Genomic DNA, 16,760 nt, shown 5'->3' on the forward strand with positions numbered 1-16,760 from the left:
CCACCACAAACTAGCACTTATCCTGCAAGGAGCAGATAACAGAAGAAATGCAGTGCTCCAATAACTCCTGAAATTATATCAGTTATAATCCGTTTTGCCCTTTTAATGTAGTCAATGGAACAAATTGTTTGGAATTTTGGTGATAAAAACCTTCAGAATAGATTGAATTCTCCATGAAAGTTTTCAATACAATTTACAACTAATTTCAGCTATGAAACAACATCACAGCTCTTTCCTTTTGTATCACTTCTTCCTCTTTCTCTCACTGCCAGTGTGCCTGTCCAGGATACACTGCTGGATGTCTGGAGGGAGTTTGTCCAGATACCTGTGTACCTTCAGGCTAAATAATGCCCAGGTCTGAGAAGGACCTGGGCAGAGATTCAAACTGTGCAACAATAACCAGTGGTTTATGGATAAGTGATGTAAAACTCAATAAATCAGGTGACATAATTGGTGTGAACATGAATGAGGGAGAGGGATCAAAAGGCTTAGTATACTGCAAGGTGAAACTAGGAGATTGAAATGTGCATAACTGAATCTTGTTCAGTAAGGTGTTTGAGAAATCCTATTACTGTTTGATATAGATCAGCAAAAGGAAGGTGGATTGTTTTTGTTGAAGTGTGCATCACCAAAAAAAGATGTTTAAAACTGGAAGTTTGTGGTATGCAGATGTGGCGAAGCATTTAGCTAGAATGACTTCAGAAAACATTTTGATTTGGCAAACAAGTTAAACTTTTTATTAAAAAAGCTAGAAAATGAACATAACATTTAGCTGAGAAGCCTGTTGAGATATAGTTGACAAGAGAAGGGGAGAATCTCACTCAGGAGTTTCATGTTCAGCGAGGAGACCTACATGTTGATACATGGAAATGCTGTGTGCAGGAGCCTTACCTCTAATTCTCTTTGGTGGAGAAACCCTCTATTTCTGTTCACTGAACTGAGCTTTGTCTGAAAGTTAAATAATCTCACAGGTCCTGCATTGAAATGGAATCACACATAGTTTTTATTTGTAACAGCTGGAGTTCCTTAACACGGGTTAAAAGACAATTAATACTCTTGCTCTTATCTTGGGTTATATGAATCAAAGAAGTACAAACCTGTTGCATGTATATTCAAAGGTTTACATCTCTTTTGTCAAAGCCCAGGTTTTGCTCCTCTTCTTTTCCTGCAGAAAGGCTACCACACATCCCTCTACCTTTTTCTTCTAAAAGCTAACCATCATCTGTGTAACTGTATTGAATTGCACCATCAAGAGCGATATGCAAAGCATGGAAATCCCTTCCTATCTAAACACGTCTCATTTATCCATTACTGAATTCCACCTCCTGAATCATTCAGTCAGAGGTCATAATACAAATGAGCTCCTTCATCCATAAAAAGCTCTGCCTGTACATATTGTGTTGTGCTATGCACCATAATCGTATCTCCCACTGTCAGCTAACATTTTCATAACCTAATAAAAGCATTCTGTATTTGCTTTGACAGTGTGCCTTGGCCATAACAACACGTTGCCAGCCTTGGCAGCAGCACTGACTGGACAAAGCAAGTCGGGAGTCTGGGAACGCTCTGTGTCTCTTACACTGGAGGGGACACCAGTAGTGGTGCAGCATGGACATGGAAACCAGAATAACCTTTGATGTAACAGACACGTCCTCTAGCAGAAAGGTCTATCCTGTTCAAGCATGTGAATCAGTTGCTGATTTCTGAATCTAATCCTATAAACATGGTTGAGCCCTCTGGCACTAGCAAAGTTTTCTTTTGCTGGCTTTTCTTGGCCAACAAAATGCTCCCAACAAAGTGTGCCCAACAAAAATGACCTTCAGACATGGGAGTATCATCAGGACATCAAGAAACCTACAATGACTAGTATCTTCTCTGCCCTTTTTGCTGCCTCCCCAGACTCTCCTTCCCCCTGAAAACCACAGAGAGACTTAACACATATATATGTGTATATATAAGCTCTCTGGGCCAGAGTCTACCGCCTACTGAGCAGTGCATTGCTGAGATGCAGGGGACAGACTGAAGTCTTTACTGTAAATGCCCTAATTTACAGCTGTTGATTCATTCTGCTTGAGCTCGGGAGAAACAAATGTAGCCTTTCTCCTTCAGTAGACCAAGAGGTAATATTTAATATGAGACAATGCAGGAAATGGAGTATAAGAACCATTAGTCAATAAATAAGTGTGTGATTAGTTTAACAGTTTTCCTTTACTTTCTAGAGGATGCATACATCAACCTAACTACACTTAAACTAAGTGGTGATTACAGGATGTATGCATTATAGAGGTGTGAGAGAATGATGAGCCAGGGTTGTTTATGGGCAATTGATTAAAAGAAATGTTCTGAATGCCAAAAAGTCAATAAGAATGTTTTTTACCTTTTTAGACTAAGAGGAAATGGCTTGATCATATCCAATTACCTAATAAAAATGTTTCTTAATATTGATTGAGATAATGAAAGCAAGGAAGGACCAGAACCCATTTTCATTCCTCTGTCCTTGAATGTGTTTCCATGAAGGAGTTCTCATCTGAAGACATCATCACCCATATTAGTTGCTGAATTTAAGTAGGAAGCATAAGATTTATGCCTACATATATATTTTCTTCTTTTTAATTTCTTCAAAATGTTGGCTGTCCCTGAGTTTATAAATTTACTTTTCTCCTTTTAGAATTGTTTTCATTTCTATTCTTTAGGCAGGTCATTATTTTTTAACATTTTCTGCATATTGTTGTAGTACTTGAATTTGCCAAATCATACCAGAAAAATTATTTTTTCCTGACATAAAAGCCTCGTCTCTGCAGGGTGAGACAATTCCTCACTAGTGTTTGGAGTCAGCACAGAACAAATATGTTCCAAAACCCTTGAAGTGTTGTGGGTGGCAAAATAATTTCTGTTGTAACACCAGTTGTAATTGCTGATCATTAATCTCCAGTTTTTTGCGTTCATGAGTTATAACTTGTAATTCTGCCATTTGTTTTCTTCCAGGTGGGGCTGACAGAGTTAATCTAGTTATGAGTATATTTATTGATGCCTTTATATCTTCTAATGAACCTTAACCACTATTTTGAACAATTATTATGTGCTATTACTCTAAGTTTATTTCATATCTTAAATGGGAATACAACCAAGTAGTTTTAAAAAAACCTTTCTAAGGTTATACTTTCTACTTTAACACACAAGCTCTAAAGCTGCTCAGAGATGAATTAAAAGTACACTCAGAGAAGTGAAGAAAAATTAAAACAGAAAGCTATAAACTAATTTTTAAAGCTCCATTAAGAAAGCAGTCCAGGAAAAGCCACAGGGCACTCATGTTAGTTGACAGTGATAAGAGGAATGGAGTATATTAAGAGCAAAACATTATATAGTAGAAGTCAAAGAGGCAGCTTGAGGAGCAGGAAACTCATTTATTCTCCAACAACAGTATGCAGTGATTATAAAATACAAGCATGCTTATTTTTCCAATAACCTATCTTATTAGCTATATAACTCTCCATGTGAATCCCAGGTCACTAAATTACTGTAGTCCCTTCATTGTATAATAGCTCAAATCTTTCCCACTTTCTTCTCACAAAGTTTTAAGTCAATATTCATGACAACTGCAAAATAAGCTTTAGTTAAGATGGGAAGAGGATGTCACTGATGCATGCACGCACATGTACTCATGCACACAGATACGCACTTATCACTTTTGTATGTATTTATAACAGCCATGACTTTTAATTAAGAGTGAAGAACTCTTGAGAGAGAGGGTCACAATCTGCCCATCACATAATTTTGTTGACCTGACTGTCAGTACACCAGATACTATCTGTAAGTACCAAGAAGGCAGAATTTGATTCCTTCTGTTATCCATGCTGAATTGTTGATGGGATACAGTATAAAAATAGTATAAGAATAATTTTCAGCTGCCTGTCTCCCAGAGTGAAATTACACAACAGAAAAACAACGAAGAGCTGGGTCACAAAGACTGGGTCACAAAGACCTCACTAACCCTTGAAAATTATCAGCGCAGAATGTACTTCTGATCAACCTGGTGGTGTCCTTGTCTACATAAATGCATTTTCCAAAAAGGATAAAAGTCGAAGGGCTGTCTGATGAAACCAGTTCTTAACAGGGGCATGTACCTTCCTCTAGACTACTGAATGTGGTAAATGAGAGAATTCCAAGTAACAGAAAGAACAAAGCTGAATATATCCTTCCGTTTTATTTCACTATTGTAATGTAGTAATAAATGTGCAACTGTAAACTGCAACTTCTTTGCTGGAGTAAGTGGGCCTAGTGACAGAAGTCTTACTGAGATTAAGAATGAGGGTTTCAAAATTATTTAGAAGGCCTTAAGTTCAGTACTTCTGGAAAAGGGAGTAGCTGTTTCCTTAAAACTGCAGGACTTTTCACCATGTGTCTACCCCCACCAAACTCCAGTGATCAGTTCTAGTTTACCATTCTGGTTGCACATATGTCCTGACACCAGCATCACAATGCAAACTATGGGAAAGACTAAAAGGTTTCAAGAAAAGCTTGCTTGAACTTTCCACTGCGACTTGTGGAAACCAAAATTTCTTAGGAAAGTGTCACTTTTTGCTGATTTTTAGTTTCACAGGAAAACAATGAAAAGGAGAATTTAAGCTACCAAAATAAGATTCTCAGTTTAGGTTTTAAGTGTTTTTTTCCTTTCAAAGTGGCAACAGATTAATTGTAGCACTTTTTTTTTTTTTTTACTTAAAACTTGAACTAATTTGAAATGACCACAAAATATTTATTTATCTAATGGAAACACAGTTTTGCTGATGCAACTGAGAATTTTACTTTTTAATTATCATGCCAATGTGGGATGGAAATGAGCCTTTTCTGGCAGTAGCAAAGGAAGAGAGCAGCGGTGTTCTGCCATATTTGGTTTTCCAGGGGAAGGACAGAGGGTCCACTGAAGTTTGTTTATTTGAGTGCAGACTTGAGTTCAAGGCTTTAGCACACAACATCCTCAACTTTTCCCTCATTTACTAGATGGGTTCCCTTGTCGTAGGAGGATATCAGGTTGGTCAAACAGGACCTGCCTTTCACAAACCCTATTGATCTACCATGTAGAGCAACTTCAGTAGCCATTTCAAGGCACTTGACAATGCCCTGGACTCCAGTGGTGACTGATAGAGCAAACGTGCTCTACTAAAGCGTTGGTGTTGGCCTCAGATGCATAGGGGGTAAAACTAGATTCATTTATAGCCTTTTCTTCCAGCTGTGAATTCAGCTGTTTCCAAGAGAGTTCTCAATAATTCTTGATGTATTTTAGCTTTTGTGAAACTTACAAAGCCTTTCTTAAAAGTCTTTTTAACAAAAGTAACATCATAATGTCATTAATGGCAGTTTGATGCAGTAATCTAAAATGATCGTGTTGAAATATCTGCAAGCCATTACCACGTCTGAAGGAACACCACACTATAAATTAGAATGAGTATTATAGCAAAATCATTTAAATAACAGATTCAGTGAATGGTATTTACTTCCATCTTAATCCAGAAGTCTATAAAAGCTGTATGTTCTTTAGTATGTAATGATTTTTTACTACATCAAAATGCTTTCTAATCAACTGGGGCTGCATGATTTATCTACTTGACATGTTTTCCAGTGCTTTGATGAAGAGTAGTCCTTTAAAATAACATGAAACAATGCAAACTTCCTACTTATGTTTTATTTAGGCAATTTCTATTTGTTTGCTCTCCCCATTCCTCAGTCACCTGCGTTCATAAGAGTTTACTACCTTGAGCTTGCAGAAGGGCTGAGAAAGGAGTTGGAAAGTAATTTCATTACCTTTGAGATATAAAATAATGGTCATACTTGTACAGCAGAATTTATATTTATATTAATATTCAGTCTTGGGCACTTTGTTTAAAACAACTTTGAAAGGACATCTTGGTTTGTCCACTGATAAAACCTCAACATGGAAGTGCCTTGACTGATTAATTCTAAAATGTTACAACATCTTTAAATAAAAGTTAAGGCCTCAGGATGTACTGGACAATGAAGGCTAATAGGTATAATACTTAAAAATAAACATTTCAAAGATCCAATCATTTTTATTTTCAGACTAAATGAATATTTCCAACAGAAAAGAGTAAAAGATTAATATAAACAAACATTAGGCTTTTCTCTTGGCTGCTACCTGCACTGAAATTTGTGGCTTCTGTTCTCAGCGGGCAAGACTTAACAGCTTGTCTTGAAAATATAGGTGTTCAAGATATGTCTTGCATCCTTTCTACAACTGACAAAACTTAAGTTTCAGTGCAAAATTTCCTCCTCTGTTTCCTACTACTTCAGTTTCCTACTCCCCTCCATTTAACAGTGGAGTTTCTAGGAATATAAAAAGCCCCAAAGGTCATTTCCATCAAACTGATAAAATGCCACAGTCATCTTATCTGGCTACTCACACCCAGAGTACTTATTTTGTTTACTATTGGTGTTCTTTTCTGGTTGGCTTGTGTATAAAGTGCCATATGTCTGTGTTAGATGATGTCCCATATGTCTATTGCAGACAATGAGTATACTGCAATCACTTGGCAATAAGAGATACATAAATATACGGAACTTCTCCTAGGATGTGCTGCCAGAAAAACTTCAGAAGTCTGCAGATGAGGTTAGCATTCACGGAAATTAAGACAGGGGATAATGCTTAGCTTTTCTTACATTACAAGCCATACTGAGAATGATTAACGGGTAGCTGCTGACCTTCTATATATAGCCTCTGCTGCTCTTCATTTTCCGTGGGGAACAGTCAGCCAGTTACTTCAAATGACTTGGGAATAGAGCCATGAAAGGCTTTTAGTACTTAAATCTTGCTTAAGTCCAAAGTTGCGAACCTTTAAAACCCATCTCATCCGGTGCTGAAAGCCTGGAAGTGCATATACAAATTTAGTGCAACATCTGTATGAATCCAAGGTAGAGTCAAGTATTCCAAGTAGAAATAGTGTTTCCAAGTCTTGAAAGCACAGATTGCCCTCTCTTGGATCATTTTTGCATCCTTCTGGCAGCCATGAGCTAGATACCTCTCTCTCTGTGCTAGCAGAGAGGCCCAATCTGCCCAATATCCTTATACCTGGTCAGCTAAGGATCATCACAGTACAGCATGGTGACAGTCATGTGGCAACACAACTGTGTTCTTCTGACCCAGGCTATGTTCTCCCCCTCCAAAACCAGCTGTCTAGCTACTAGAGCATGTACCGGCTCAGACTTTCCAAAGATAGAAGTATTTTGACAGGCATATCTCCACTCATGTTCAAAGCACAACTCAGATTGCAAAATAGCCTGTAGTTTAGGATTATTAGTTTGGAAGACAAACAAAAGACCCACAATAGCCTGGGTAACCTGTATGCATTTAAACCAACAACCTGAATACTCCTACTGCATAGGAGAAAAAGATTCTGCCTTGATGATCCAGCTGAGTTCTTATGGCAAATCTTGGTGAAGCATTTAACTGGGGAGAAGGGAGGATCTGAAGGGTGGGTTTAATGTGAAACTGCTGGGTAGGCACTTGTGGCCAAGAGGTGGATGCTTACCTTGCACAGCGGGCTGGGATTTAAGACCTATTTCTGTTCTCCTGATTTCCTAGTGGAGACATTAAATGCCTTATTGTTCAACATACATATTGTTCCTGAATATCCTGCTCTGAGAGCCCTTGTTTTTCCACTCTTTTGTTTTACACAGTAGTTGACCCCATTCTGGTGGTCAGGAATCTGAAAAGTCAGGTAGCAGAGAACACTGCCCTGAGACATCCTCATTTTCTCATGTTTTCCACTGTTGGCATTTTCACAAGATGAGAACTGAGATGAAGACATAAGCTGCATTCATCCATGACCTTGGGTTCAACTTGATTGCAGGTTATCTAATAAAAAATAATCTCTAAGGAACACAGACTCATAAATCTGTGATTGTTTAAATATATGAGGAAAAGATATAAAAGGAATTTTCTGAATCTAAATAAAGTTAGGAAAAAAAAAAATGAAGAGAAAGCTTGTCCTTCGTGTGGCAGTTAAACAAAATAATAATCCATATTTAAAATGACTATACAAAAATACAAAACTTAGTTTAAAATTCAGTACATGTCACCAGGTACTTCTGAAGACTTTCCATTGCTTTGTGTGCCTGTAGTCAAAGGAACCACCATGGCAGACTATGAAATGGATGGTTTGGGAGAGGAAATTTGCTAAATTTTCTGTGGATACTACTTTCCACCTAGAGACGTTAAATCTTTTTAAACAAAAAGCCCAGGAGTAACTTCTCATTTTGAAAAGAAGGGTGCTCTTACGCAGGGTGGGGATGGGGGGAAGCAAACAAAAACACCCCATGCCAAAATCATTCAGAGCCTTACTACCACCTTCTGCCAAGTGCTGGCAGGGCACTCACCGGCACCGAGACAGGCAACAGCACATGCTGGATCAGGATGCATGCAGCAGAGAAAGAAACCTGGCAGACATGGGCAACTCAGGTTAAGTGTGAAAAGGGCCACACAGGAGACAGTTACAAGGTACTTTACAAGATATCGTCCTTTTTCTCTGTTTTTCAGCACTGAAGTAGAATATTCTTGTCTTGTTAGACTCATATTGATAACAAATAATTTACGCTATTCTTTTTTTTTTTTTTTTTTTACTATATAATACCTTTAAATCTCTTCTGTGTGCACGCACAGAGCTCTTCAAGAACACTTTTCTACTAGATCTTCATCGCTCAATAAGCATGAGGGACACCATAGGCTGAATAAATAACATAACCCTCAGGAATAAAACAATAAACACAGAAGAAGTTATTATCCTAGATTCTCAAGCTCCAGACAAGTTATTTGGTGTAAGCACCACCAACCCTCATCTGCCTAAAATTTCATGAGAACCATGCTTGTTCCACATTTCCAGGATAACTCCCCTGAACTGGCAAAGGCCTTTCACATGTCTCCCTCGCCAATGGTATCTTGCCTGGTGTGTCACAAAGTATCACAAGGCACTCGTCACCTATGAAACAGAAAAACAACCAACCAATCAAACCAAACCAAACCAAAAAAAAAAAAAAACAACACAACAGACCAAAAAGAAAAAAATCCACTTTTTATTCTTCAAGCAAGAATTGCACAACATGTATCTGGTTCCACCTAATGCTCTTTGGTGGGAGGGAAGAGAAGTGCAAAACGAAACAGAAAAAAAAAATCAAAAAATTCGAAGTGCAGTATGCTCTGCTAAGATTTTCTGACTAATATGAGGCTGAATTAATTCACACATGGATTCATCCACTTAATAAAGCAAGCAGCTATATTTGCACTTTCACTGGGGATTATTGAAGGGCAGATTGTCATTGATAATGATGGCAATGTGACAAGGCAAGTCAGAAACTCACAGTCGCTCAGAGTGAAAATGCCATCCCCAGATCAATAAGTAGGGATAACTTTTCTGGTTGGACTACAGGTCCCCACTGGGAGCTGCATGGCAGAGCTGGTCAGGTTTGCCCTCCAGAATACACTTTGGCTTTTTAACGCTGATATGAAAAGCTTGTTGTGGAAAGCCCAATGTTGTGCCCTCCCCATGCATGGTGTTTCCATGTCACCATGAGCCACGGGACCTGAGCTACCCATCCTGTTACTTGTGGGGAAGATGCCCATGGGTAGAACCTCCCCAGTCACTGTGCAAGCAGAAAGTGGATGGCTCTTTGTCTGACAAGAGTGTGAATGTCCCTGCATCCACATGAAATGTGTGCACTGCCATAGCCCTGCTACTCTGGATGCCAGGATCCTTCAATGCTGACTAGGGATATGAAGAGGTCTTTGACTTTCCTTGGAAAACAAACCCTTCTTTTTCCCTTGCCCCAAATTCCCCAGGGTAACATAATTCTGATAAAACACTGCCACATGGATAGACACTAGCCATTGAATTAGTAGCTAATTACAAAATGTATCACTCAGATCAAAAGCATCAGGGTAATTTTGCCAACTTAACTTTTTACGTGTGCAGTAAGATGCAATCTTCCTTGGCATAATTTCTTTCCAGAAGCTCCCCTACTTTCCTGTCTGTTTGTCCCCGAGGGTGAATGAGTCAGATGTTCAGAAGACCATGACCTGTTTCCCTGGGAGAGGTGGGGGGAAGTCTGAGTAACTCTGACACGCTATGGTCATGCAGGCAGTGGTCTTTGCCAACAGAGACCAAGGAATAGTGACTTTATACATAAAACCCAGTGGCTTTGCCAGTACTGCCACTAAGCAGTGCTCTGGAGGGGACCCAGCTGTGGGACCCCCTGGCACAGCCTGGGGAGAGCTGCAGTGCCACGGGCTGGTCCCACAGCACCAGATGATACTGGTGAGCAGAGCAAGCTGTGCTTGGGGTGCTCTGGGTTGTGTGGCCTCTCCCCATGTCCCTGCAGGGACAGGGACACAGTAGGCTCTTTCAGGTATATGCTGCTTATCAGGGATGAGCTCTCTCTGAGATGCCTGATTGAAAGCAGTAGGCTTGGTGTTTCCTGAAAGAGTAACAGTGCCACACCTGGCAGGAAAATCAGATGGAGATGACCAAAGGTTTGTAAGCAAATGCTATATGCTTTAGACAAACTCCACATAAACCATCAGAAAGGGGGAGTATTTTTCCTTGTTCTCCTGTATCTAAATATAGTTTCTATCAAATAAGTTGTTCTCTTTCTAACTGAATGCCAGGATTTGCACATAGTCTTTAATGATGCCTATTGAGCTTATCAATAAGGGCAAGGCTGAGCCAAGCACTGGATAGGAAAAAAAAGTCAAAGCTGTAACTTGTAACTTTGCTATGGTATAATTTACCTCAGAAGGTTTCAGAGCTGAGGTTACAATTTGCTGCACCATCCCTGAGGTCAGAGATCACTTTCCTCCCAAAGCACACATTATGAATTGTTCTTTACCCCCTCCAAATCCCAGCATCTTGAATAACTATTTTGCATTAGTTACTAAAATAAGTAATTGACAGTATCTGGAAATGCCGGGGTGGAGGGAGGGCCTTGGGAAAACACATTCTTCTGAAAGCAGAAACTAGGCACATTCAACTTGAAATTGAAGTGCAATTAATCACCACTGAGGCATTGCAACAACCTAGCTAGAGATGTGGCAGATTCCCTGTATTTTGAAATTTTTTCCCCTATATTTCAAATCTCTCTGGAGGGGATGATTTAGTGAAACCAAGTCAAGAGGTTTCACGCAGGAGTCGTTGAGTAAACACTCAATATGATTTGTACAGATAAATGAACAAATAACTTATTTTGTCAATTTAAAAATTATTCTCTTTCTAAAAACAAAGCATGTTATCCCACAAAGATTTATTTTGAAAATCAAATCAAATGTTAGTAAGGGGATATTTCTCCATCAGGGCTGAGTACGGTGTGTGTATATGGTCGGCCTGCTCAGAATTGCAGCCACGAATGTGTAAGAAGACCCCAGACGCTCAGGCACTCTTGCTTCTCTTGTTAGCCTGTAGTAAACATATGGTTTGCAACCGTTTTAAATCTGCAGAGCCCTAAATGCTTTTCAGTAAGCCTCTCTGTTGTGTACTGCAGCTCGCTGAGAAGTGATTTGCTCTTCTTAATTACCATATCTATGTGCTGCAGAAATAGCCATGGGAATGGATTTGTGGATCTAAAAGTCCTAAAAACCAATGCGATGAGTCACTTTTCTCTGATCCCATGACTGTTCTGAGTTCATGCACTGTTACCCTTCTGCTACTTACTTTAGTCTTCAGCTGGCATCCACGTTTGCCCACATACTACAAATGTCATCCAAATCCTGTTTGGTTCTCCAAAGTTTTATTCAGATTGCAGAGAATGGAGAAAACAAACAAACAAGCAAGTAAAGTTCCAATAAGCCTAAAGAAAGTAAGATCAGTTAATTTTATTCAAGTTAGAGGACAAATTCATCCTGCTTAATTCTGCTCATCACATGTCATATGTCTCATTTCCTCACTCTATGAAAGAAGTATTGGGTACTGGGGATACTTCATTGTTACATCATCTGTCTCTCTGTCTGATGTAAACAAAAATACTTTCACTAACAATGTTCTTGGCTTTGTGTAGCCCCTGACAAGAGAGTGAGCTTCCCCTCCTGTCTTCTGCCTTATGCCTGGTTATTCATATCTGTGTAGGCAGTTGAAATTTAAGGTGGCCAAGAAGCCATAAAAGTATGAAGAAGTGAAAACAAATTCATCATATCTCTTTCCTAGGTTTTGCCAGGCAGCCAATATTTAATGAAGCTTAGCATTATCTGACAGCCCTTCAACTTCCTTCTAATTAACATGCAGCACTTTGAATAAACGCTTTGAACATGGTGGGACTGTCTGTGAATCCAGTGTTTTGCATACTGCTTCAGAAGACATTGACCTCCTTGCTGTGACTGTGAGGCCAGTTTTTTAGTTTTTTTTCTCCATTAATTGCTCTTTCCCTTGAGAACTGTATTGGTGCTTTTCCCTAAATAGAGATTTTATCATAGTTCCATGAGAAGGTTTAGCAGGGTATTTTCTGTGCCTCAGAATTCCAAACATTAATGTATGTCTTTATCAAGCAGGACTTCTTGTATTCATCTGCTACAAGTCGCATTCTCCCTTCCAAACAGTGGCCAAAGTGATGGGGATCAACTTCAAAACCTAGCTGGTGTTTCCAGGATCCTCTGTTTTCCCAAATGTCTGTGTTTTTCCTCCAAATAAAACTGAATAGCAACTCTCAGATGATACTTTAAGAGACAACTAACAAGAGAATGTTAATTCCTACAATAAAAATTGACTTCTTATTGACCAAAAAGCCAAATGTCATGTTTTGAAATCCTACTTTAGTTCATCCAGATCTAACCTTTTGTCTCTGTGATGAAGAGCAGGTATGAAGTGAGCCACGTTCCCTTTCCTCCCTTCACTCCTCTTCTGTCACAGACTAGCTCATACATCCAAAGATATAAAGTTGAAGGATTTAAATCGTCTCGGATGGGAGAGAGAGCTCAAGTCACCCTTATCCTCAGGGGTGGCTGCAAGAGAGTGTTGTGCTGGCCGAAAAGGAAAATTCTTTATTCCTGCTCCACCATAACCCATATGTAAAAACCTTCCTCATAGCAGAAGGGTAATTTAGAGGAGCGTATACCCAGAAGGTGTCCCCTATAGAGCAATAATTTTTCTGCTTCTTTTTTTAGTGGTCATTTCTCTTTGATTCTTGCATGTGGTGCAGACGTTAAAAAAGAAAATATGGTGAGGATGGATTGAATGTCAGCAGATGCAGAGTGCAGATTTTCACCAGTGAAGACTGCACTCATCTTTGCTAATTACTTGTATTTTAAGGTCAAGAATAATTGTGCACATACCTGAGAAAGTGTGGGTGCTCAAGATGCTGCGTAGTCTCCCAGTATGTGCCACTTGCTGCAACAGACAGATGAGGCTGATTGATTGTAAAACTACCATTTGCCTGATGACTTCTTAACTATCAGTTATCAGTCATGATTCTCTTCAATATAGCTTAAAAAACACCCTCAAGGCTAGCTTTTATGTGACACAAAAGGAGCCATGTTGATAGCTCTTCCATAGTTGTCTGAAACCCCATTTGACAACACATTTACCATAGCAACAATGCTTTAGTGTTTGTCAGTCCATGACCCACTATTGTACGTCACAGCCATGTAGCTTGTGTTTATACTTCAGAAAACCCTTCAAGACATTTTCAGGTTCTTTCTATGGTTGTTCTAGTCTCTTATTAGGACACCAGTTAATAACCCAAGCTTGTATAGTTCTCCTTTTGCTTGTAAAATAGAACTTACCTTGTCAACTCTATTTGGCATTGGAAAACTTGAATTCTTGAGCATACAGTCGTTCTTCTTAAGGCTTGCAACCTTCTGTGCCATTAATATACAGTGTATATACCCTTCCAGGGAAATATTACTTATAAGAAATGAGGACAGCGTTCAGAGGAGAGGAACTTGCCATTAGTATAAAACATCCAGTTATTTTACCAGGATGTGTCCTGGGACTATGAGGTAATAGAAAATGAGCATTGAGAAAAACATAATGTTGTTAAGAAACAGCTCTGACTGTATTTATTTGTTTCATCTATAACTTTTTGTTTCCTACCTTGCAATGAAAATCTTGAATTTGAAGTCTCAATGTTTATTTATTATTTATTTATTAGTATTATTCTTGTTTATTGCCTCAGTGGCAGAGAAAATCATGGACCAACTGAGAAACACATAATGGTCTGTTTTCCCAAAAGCAGAAAATCTGAAGAGTGTAGTGTGTGCAAAAGATCCGGAATGGCCTACACCTCAAGTATTTTGAATGTTTCTTGATGAATTGCAAAGGGATTCTTTGAGGATTGCCATTAACAAGTGCTAATGTCTGAAAGAAATTATCTTCCACTCTTCTCTTAATGGGCATTATCTAATGTATGTCCTACAGGAAGAGAAAGAAAAGAAGTCATCCCAACTTTTTGAACAATCTACATGAATCACACTTGGCTTAACAACAGATCACATTTGCAGAGGGTCTCATATTAGCACAGGAACCAACGTGACTAAAAATCTGTCTTTGGAGATCCTTTCTTCAAGAATTTCTTGCATGAATAGACATCTTCTTACACAATCTTGGTCCTTTTTCCACAAAGGATGCCCTTCAGGGAAGGTATTATTCCTCAAGGTCTTCATACCCAACATGACTCAAATCTCAAACTGCTTACAGAGCCCGAAGTTCCCAGCAGTAACAATGTCACGCTGTTGTCAGCGAGAAAGAACAGTAGCAGAAAAATGTGGGCACAGGTCTACTAAGACAATCAATATATTTTTATGTTATACCTCCTCAGCCAGTAACAAATCTCCCCATGCAATTCCAGGTAACATCAAGGACAGTAATTCGAGGGAAGAATGACATATCAATTCTGTTGTTGCCCAGATCATACTTTTCTGCTTTTTGAAGAGAGATGCAGTGTCAGCAATTCTCCAGTTAAATGACTCAAACTTGATAAAGTCCTTGATAGAATTCTTGCACCTTCATATGCTGAGTGTTTCATTCTATTATGGTAGAGGTGATCAGCCCCTCAACATGAGAACATTAATCTCTTGGAGTATTGAGGTCAATGCAGAGATGACAATTTTGATTTCTATGTTTTTGTTCTATTAGCTGTTGAACCTTAGCCCAAATTTTCTTCCTCATCGTCCAAGGAGAAAAATAAAAGGAAAGCTATGAAAAACTTGCAGGGTTCTGCATTAAACTCTTTCAAAGCCTACCTGCTTGAGAAGTCTTAACATTAAACAGCCTTACTGGATTTACAGACCATCACTTGCTCCTTTCTGAAAGCTCAGCAAAGTGACAGAATGGTACAGAAACTCAAGTAACACTTTTGAAGATTTAGAAAATGAGTCAGCCTTTGCAGCAATCATCGAAACATCTTTAATTGTGAATGATTTAAATGTTAACTGTGAGATGAAATAGCATCTGAGACCTAAACTGGACTCAGTTTGAATCAAGAAGTCTTTCACATAGTTATGGTCTTATAACATGTGCAGTAGACCTATAGAAGTTGGTGGAGAACTTTACAGAACTGCCATTGCCTGGTCTATAGTTGGTTGCAGTCATGAACATCATGAGGGCCTGAAGATCAACCACTGTCTGTGGATTTGTTGGTGATTATCAAGTGACATGCTATAATCTGGATTTTAAAAGCTAGGAATTGTTGTACTCAAAATTTTGCTCACAGGCAAAGAGGAAACACACCTTACTTAAAAGCCAAGAATTTGCTGTTAGTATAATTGAAATCTTAACAGTATAATCATTATTAGTTCATATTTAATTGTTACAGGTAAAGAAAGAATAACAATGCAATTGTAATTGATAAACAAACAGTTATTATTTTCCACCCTTTTTGAGGGTGCAGATCCTTTCCCTGCTTCTCTGGGCCCCAGTGTAGGTGGTTTCATACTGGTGATGGCATGGGGTTGTTACAGCAAGTCATCAGCATTTGAAGGCTTTTGCTGGGAGGAACATGACGTTCACATTGACAGTTTATTCTTCCTTATCCTGGGATTCACCTGAGGGCATTTTAATATTTCCTTTTATGTGTTACACCTCTGCTCTTCAGCCACAGACACCCAGTCAATTACAAAAAATGTTATTACAGCTAAACCAAGAGAAACAAAGCATGTCACAAAATACTCATACATAGAAAGCCTGACAAGCTTGCGTCCTGAGGCCTTGTAAATTCAGTACAAATCTTGTGGCCTATTACTTGCAGTGACAATACCATATTACATGCTTACAAAATAATAAAATTAATGTAAGCATATTTTTCAAATGAAAGCTTCAGTGACTAACAGTTTACCTCTGCTGTTCCTATGTGGGCTCTGCTTGCCACCAGAAATATTTCTCAGGCAGGTAGAAAAGTTTTCTTAAAATCTATTGCCTTGCACACCACATCTGCAGTTCCCTGCCTCACAAAATGTTATCCTGTACTAGTTTGAATGCTAGGAAAAAAAAAAAAAAATAATAATAATGGGGAGGGGTTGAATGGTGTTGCCTGCTCTGGGAAGAGTTTGTGAATCTCTACCAAAAAAAAAAAAATCCATCAGCATTCCCTTCAATGTCTGTGAAAAAGCTTTTCAGGATCAGAAACAGAGGTCACACTTAAACTCATAAATCTTCTTCCAATTAGTGCAGGTGTGAAATGAAGGCACATGCAGGTAATTGAATGTTGCTGTTGTGATTGTACGGAGAAATGTAAGCAAACTGTGGAACAAGCCCTTTCAGTGTGTGGCCCCTTCT

This window comes from Streptopelia decaocto (assembly GCF_964273445.1).
Source record: "Streptopelia decaocto genome assembly, chromosome: 1".
Lineage (NCBI taxonomy): Eukaryota > Metazoa > Chordata > Aves > Columbiformes > Columbidae > Streptopelia > Streptopelia decaocto.